This window comes from Muntiacus reevesi, chromosome 7 (assembly GCF_963930625.1).
Source record: "Muntiacus reevesi chromosome 7, mMunRee1.1, whole genome shotgun sequence".
Lineage (NCBI taxonomy): Eukaryota > Metazoa > Chordata > Mammalia > Artiodactyla > Cervidae > Muntiacus > Muntiacus reevesi.
This window is the reverse complement of record NC_089255.1, coordinates 50,457,217-50,464,009: the sequence shown is the minus strand read 5'-3', so window position 1 is coordinate 50,464,009 and position 6,793 is coordinate 50,457,217. Positions and strand designations below refer to the sequence as shown.

The 6,793-nt window shown below is 41.2% G+C and overlaps 1 pseudogene; it reads left to right on the top strand.

The window, feature by feature from the left end:
* The first annotated feature begins 1,785 nt into the window (after positions 1–1,785).
* Positions 1,786–2,188, top strand: LOC136172337 (multifunctional methyltransferase subunit TRM112-like protein pseudogene; annotated as a pseudogene).
* The last annotated feature ends 4,605 nt before the right edge of the window (positions 2,189–6,793 follow it).

Genomic DNA, 6,793 nt, shown 5'->3' with positions numbered 1-6,793 from the left:
TGTTTAACTATTTTAAAACCCATCTTAGAAATCTTTGCCTCAAACCCAGGTACAACATGACTTGGGTGGTAGTTTCATTTGGTTGGCTACAGAACTCCCTTAACTTATGTTGCTGTGGGATGTGGCTGTGTTGTTTTGAGTTTTTTGGTGTGTGTGTGTGTTTAAAGACTATGATCTAGTATTGTTTTGGAAACTATGATGCCTCTAACTCTAGTGAATAAGCTATTTTTTTAAAGTCACTCACTATTTGTTTCAAATACACAGATATTTAGTTAGAATTAGTCTTGAGTCCAGTATGTTTAAAACAGTGAGTCATTGTCTCAAATAGAATATGATAGGAATTATTCAGAAGACAACAATCATCTTCTCTGTGTTCATGCCTTAAACTAAAGATAACTGAAGATTTTGATTTGGGATAACTCAGAATCTCCAAAGCAAATTCTCCAAAGCAAATTCTCCCTCAACTGTCTAGATATTCCTTTGAAATGTTGAGTCAATTCACATTGCTCCACTCAAGTAGTTTCACAAATAAGTATTTATTGTACCACCACTATGAATAGGTCGAGTTTGGGAGGTGCTACAAACATATCAATATAAGACATAGTGCATGCCAAGTAACTTCAGTTGTGTCCCACTCTTGTGACTCTGTGGACTGTAGCCCACCAGGTTCCTCTGTCCATGGGATTCTCCAGGCAAGAATACGGGAGGGGGTTGCCATTTCCTTCTCCATGGGATTTTCCCAACCTAATCATCAAACCCTCATTGGGAGGTAGGTTCTTTACCACTAGCACCACCTGGGAAGCCCCAAGACATAGTACCTGCCCTCAAAGACTAACTTTGATAGGGATAAGATATAGTACCTGTCCTCAAGGACTATGTTTGGTTGGGAAGAGAGTGAATACATAAATAGTTTTAGAGTAAAGTATGTGACATGATAGCGGCAAAAATAAAGCACTAAAAGTTTAGGAGAGTTATGGAAATGCTTTTGGTGGCATTTGAGATGAAACTTGATTTGATAGAGGTTTTCTGTTTCTTGAAATATGGGGAAGGGTGGCTTTGGCAGGAATGAATAAACAAAAAAATACCTAAAAATCCAGGCTTGAAATCACTGGCTATAGTTTGCCTCTAGATGAAGAGACGAGATAGATAATAGACTGTTGTTGTTGCTGTTAAATTGCTGAGTTGTGTCCAGCCCTTTGAGATCTCATGAACTTTAGCCTGCCAGGCCCCTCTGTCCATGGGATTTCCCAGGCAAGAATACTGGAGTGGGCTGCCATTTCCTTCTCCAGGGGATCTTCCCAGATCAGGGATCAAATTCATGTCTCCTGCATTGGCAGGTTGATTCTTTATCACTGAGCTACCAGGGAAGCCCTTAGGAGATAGAGACAGAAAAGCAAATTGATACCTTGGAGATTACTGAACATCGAACTGGTCCTTCGTTTCTCCTTCCCTCCCTCCCTCCCTTCCTTTCTCCTTTCCTTTCCTTCTTTCCTTCCTCTCTCTTTCTTTCTTTCCTTCCTTCTTACCTTTTTAATTCAAAAGGTAACAGAAAACTATTAAAAATAAAATGACATAAGTGATATCAAAGCCAAAAGAAGGAGAGTTTTAAAAAGGAAAGCAACATTATTCACAATAACTTGTAAAGTAGAAACAACTCAAATGTGCATTAACTAATGAATGGATAAACAGGTGTGGTAAATCCATACAATGGAATATTATTTAACCATAAAAAGTAATGAAGTTCTGCCTTCCGGTTCCGGCTGTGCGGGAGCGCGCAGCGTAGACATGAGGCCACTCACCCACAACCTGCTGAGCTCGCACGTGCGGGGGGTGGGGCCCCCGTGGCTTCTCCCTGCATCTCCAGGCCACGGAGGTCCGCATCAACCCTGTGGAGTTCAACCCCGACTTCATAGCGCGTATGATACCCAAAGTGGAGTGGGTGTTGCTTCTGGAGGCTGCGGACACACTGCATCTCGTTGAGGTGCCTAAAGAGCCGATTCAGGGATATGAGCATAATGAGGAATTTCTGAGAAAGATGCACCACGTGCTGCTGGAGGTGGAGGTCTTGGAGGGCACCCTGCAATGTCCAGAGTCAGGACGCCTGTTCCCCATTAGCCGTGGGATCCCCAGTATGCTGCTGAGTGATGAGGAAACTGAGACATAAACTGTGCCAGGCGCCGGTTTTTCACTCTGGTTGTGTGAATCTTTGTTTACACATTATCTTGTTTGTTAGTTCTATCCTGTGTATCCCTAACCCTTGACCCAGTGACACACCACACACAGTGTTTTTGAGCTCGATATTATATATATATTTTTCTCATTAAAGGTTCAAAACCAAAAAAAAAAAAGTAATGACATTCTGAAACACATCACAATATGGATAAACCTTGAAAACATTATGCTAAATTAGATAAGCCAGTCACAAAGGACTACATATGAGATTCTATTTATATAAAATATCCCAAATAGACAAATCCATAGAGGCAGCAAGTAGATTAGTGGTTGCCTATGGCAGAGGGGCAGGTGGGGGAATTATGGGGTGACAACTAAGGTCAGTGGGTTTTTTGGGGGGTAATGACATGTTCTAAAATGAACTGTGGGGGCTTCCCTGGTGGCTCAGTGGTAAAGAATCTGCTTGCCAATGGAAGAGACACAAGTTTGATCCCTGGTCTGGGAAGATTCCATACGCAGCGAAGCAACTAAGCCTGTGTGTCACAACTACTGAGCCTGGGAGCTGCAACTATTGAACCCACATGCTGCAACTACTCAGTTCACACGCCTTAGGACCAGTGCTCCACAACAAGAGAAGCCACCACAACGAGCAGCCCTTGCACTGCTACTAGAGAGTAGCCCCTGCTCGCCGCAACTAGAGAAAAGCCCACGCAGCAACAAATTGTGATGATCAGCGCACAACTCTGTGAATATATTAAAAGTCATTGGTTTAAATGCTTTGGATGAACTGTATATGTGAGTTATATCTCAGTCTATCTGTTTAAGAAAAAAAATGGTGAAAGGAGTGGTCTGTAGTATCAGTTTTAGCAGGAAGATCAAGAAGGATGGGGTCTTCCCAGGTGGCGCTAGTTGTAAAGAACCTGTCTGCCAATGCAGAAGACATAAGAGACATGGGTTTGATCCCTGGGTTGGGAAGATCCCCTGAAGGAGGGCATGACAACCCACTCCAGTATTCTTGCCTGGAGAGTCCCCATGACAGAGGAGCCTGGCAGGCCACAGTCCATAGGGTCACAAAGAGTCAGATATGACTGAAGCACCTTAGCCCACACACACGCAAGAAGGAAGATTACCAAAAAAGGGCTATAGGATTTTATCAGTTCACTGGTGACCTTTGAAAAGGAAATTTCTTCCCTGAAATGATGGGAGCAGAAATGAGTCGGTGGAGAGGAAGTTTGGTCATTAAGTGTGAAACCATAGGACATGAACTCTCACAACTTCCTCCTACTCCGCCTCAACATTTACTTTAAAAAATTTTCCTATTAACATTAATTATTTCTGAAGAAAGGCATCCTTTGGGGTTAGGGTTTGACTCTTCACCTGAGCTTACTTTCTGCTCTCAGTCTCAGAATCTTGCCTGATGTATTGTGTTCTTTCTCCATTGAATCATGAAGAAATATCAGATAGTCTTGAAGATGAATGAGATAGGAGGACTTGCTCTATCGCATAACAAGATTTATTCCAAAGCTATAGTAGTTCAGTTAGTGTGATATTTGTTTGGGGGTGAAGAAATAGATCTCTAGAATGAATAGACCTCTAAAGTCTGGAAGCAGATCTGTGCGAGGGCTGACTGGGGGGCACTGCAGAGCAAAGAGGGAAAAGAAAGATTTTTTTTAAACAAATGAGGCTAGAATGACTGCCAAGTGAGGAAAAATGAAATCAAACTCCTACCCTGTACCAGAAAGAAAAATAAATACCTGCTGATTAGAAATCAAATGCAGGAAGTAGAATTAGTCATCCCTAAGATTATATAAAGAATATCTTCATGACCTTAGGATTTGGTAAGGATTTCTCAAAAAAAAAAAAAAAAATTAAAAAATGTAAAGGTAAAGACTGATAAGTTGAATCCCACTTAAAGTTAAAAGTTTTCAGTCATTAGTTTTGTATATAAATTTTGTATTCTTTTACTAAGAAAACATCCAAATTGGATATCAACAGGGACCTAAAGCCTGGATCCACATCTAGTCTTTTCAAACAATATCGTCTTTATTTTCTAAGCAAACTTTATTTCCAAAGATGGTATTGTAGATATAGGCTTTTTCTATTTATTTCTTAATCTTTAGGTTTGCAATAATTTCACTGAAATATTTCTTTTCCTCAACCCAAGAAAGATGCCATAATTTCTGTATAAAAAGAGCTTCTATTCCTTTTGATTGGTTCATGAATAAAATTGGGTTTCCCACATGGTGCTAGTGGTAAAGAATCCACCTGTCAATGCAAGAGACATAAGAGACACAAGTTTGATCCCTGAGTTGGGAATATCCTCTGGAGGAGGAAATGGCATCCCACTCCCAGTATTCTTGCTGGAGTATGTCATGGACAGAGGAGCCTGGTGGGCTACAGACTATGAGGTTGCAAAGAGATGGACACGACTGGGCATCTGAGCACACACGTGAATAAAATCATCCACCATCTTGAGGTATAAGCCAGATCTCAAACCACAGTCATAATTAACACAGATAACAAAACGAAACCAACTTAAGATCACTTGAACCTCCAAACTATGTGATTCCAAGAGTCTAGGCCATTGACCTCTACCTCTCTTGGTCCTAGGACCACGTCCAACACAAAGGGGCTTCTCTGGTTCCTCCTAACTAGGCCTGGCCAGAAATTAATATATGAGTGTTCCGTAGCCCACATAGAACTGATCTCACTATCTTTCTAATTTAAAATCATGGTTACTAACCTCACCAATAAGTCTAGTAAAGACAATTAAAATTGCTCTTTAAAGCCTAAACACTCATATTTTGAAGTTCTACCTATTTTGAGGTAAAATTTTCATGGGACTATAAGACCTGTTTCCCAATAATTTAATCCTTATTTCAGCCAGGCTGAAGCTAAACTGAATCTGTTTAGGCCAAAGTTACACTGACCTAGATCACATCCAAGTCCACCATAAAGGACCATAAACCAAATATACTTTTGAAGGCTGTATTGGCCTTCTCCAGTCATAAACAGTCACGCAGCTGTAAAAACTTGCCAACTTATAAATTCTTTCAGACCTGTCAAATGTGAAAACCTAAGAACCCACAAACATAAAGTCCTAAAGTGCCTCACGTGGATACCCCAAAAGCCTCAAGTATTGCATAATATTTTAGACTCTATAGTGTCAGTCCTTGTTTGTCTATTTAAGATTTCTAGCTAAGCTGGAAACCAGGGATTTTAGGAGGCCAGGTTCAGAACCAGTTGAAAAATAAGACATAGGAGTTTTCTCAGCAGATTTTTTAAAATCTATATTTTTTTGATAAATTGGGGAATGTGGCTTGAATTTGCAGCCACAAAAGTATCTTGATATGTCTCCCGTGAATTGAAAAGTCCCAAACTATAGGATTCCTCTTAGCTGGAACAGAGTCCATTCAGGAGTTTCCACGTGAAAACGGACACAGGGCCTGCACCTCACATTTAGTCAGAACTGAAAGAGATTCCAGAAGGGGATTCACCATGCAGCTATTTCTCCCAGACTCACCAGTAAGATGTCTCTTCTCATGCAGTAAGACGTGTGTAAGGAAAGGGGGAGATGCCAGGATGGTCCTCAAGCAAACAATCATTCAAGAAAACATGAGAAGTGATGGTGATGTGCTCTGAAAATGAAGGGCCCAGAAGCCAAGGACTGCAGGTGGCCTTTAGACACAGGAAAAGATGCAGTAAACAGAGCGCCCTCTGGAGACTCCAGAAGAAACTGTTAAATTCATTAAACAAGGAGGCCATTAGACTGAGGTGTCTCTAAGGCCACGGCAGCCTACCTAAGTAAACCAAAATCTAAGCCTGTAAATGCCTCAAGATTGTGAAACAGAAACCTAGGATACCGAAACACAAGTAGTCAACTAGGTCTTAAGCTAAAACCAATCAAATAATTTCCTTTTTCTGCTTCTGCCTCTTCTCTATACAGGTTTCACCCCAGCTGCCTTCACTGGAGTGCTTCTAACCACTTCTGTTTTGATACTGCCCATTTGAATCAATTTTTTACTCAAATAAGTTCTTAAAATTTTAATATGCCTCAGTTTATCTTTGAACAGAACACAGTTCTGAAGACACCTTGATTTTAACTCAAGAAGACACATGTTCAACTTCTGATCTCTAGAACTATAATTTAATAGCTCTGGGTTGTTTTAAGCCACTAAACTTGTGAGTAACTAGTAATAGTAGCTGCAGAAAGTGAGTACACACGTCCTCTATTAGGACCATCCTCATGGCCGCGGGTGAGCACTGCTTCTGTGGATGCTAGCTGAGTCCTTCAACTTAGCAACAGGTCCTAGAAGATGGCAAGTCCTTCGGCCCTTCCAACCTCTGCTAGGCTCCATGGTGACATGAATGGAACATCCACTTCCAGGGCTTCTGCTTAATTTTTTCAAAGGCTACTGACTTGTTGCTACAGTATACTTCTTACAAATTGGAGAGCATTTGTGAGGATTCTCAGGATTGGGTTCACTCTCCTTCTCGCTTCACTAGGCCTCTGAGAGGTGAGGGAAGGGTTAGGGGCCATTCTGGACTGCCTCAGACTCAAATCTCCATGTTTTGCTCATTACCTTTTTTGACAGTTGTCCCACTTTCCTTGAGTGGTTGG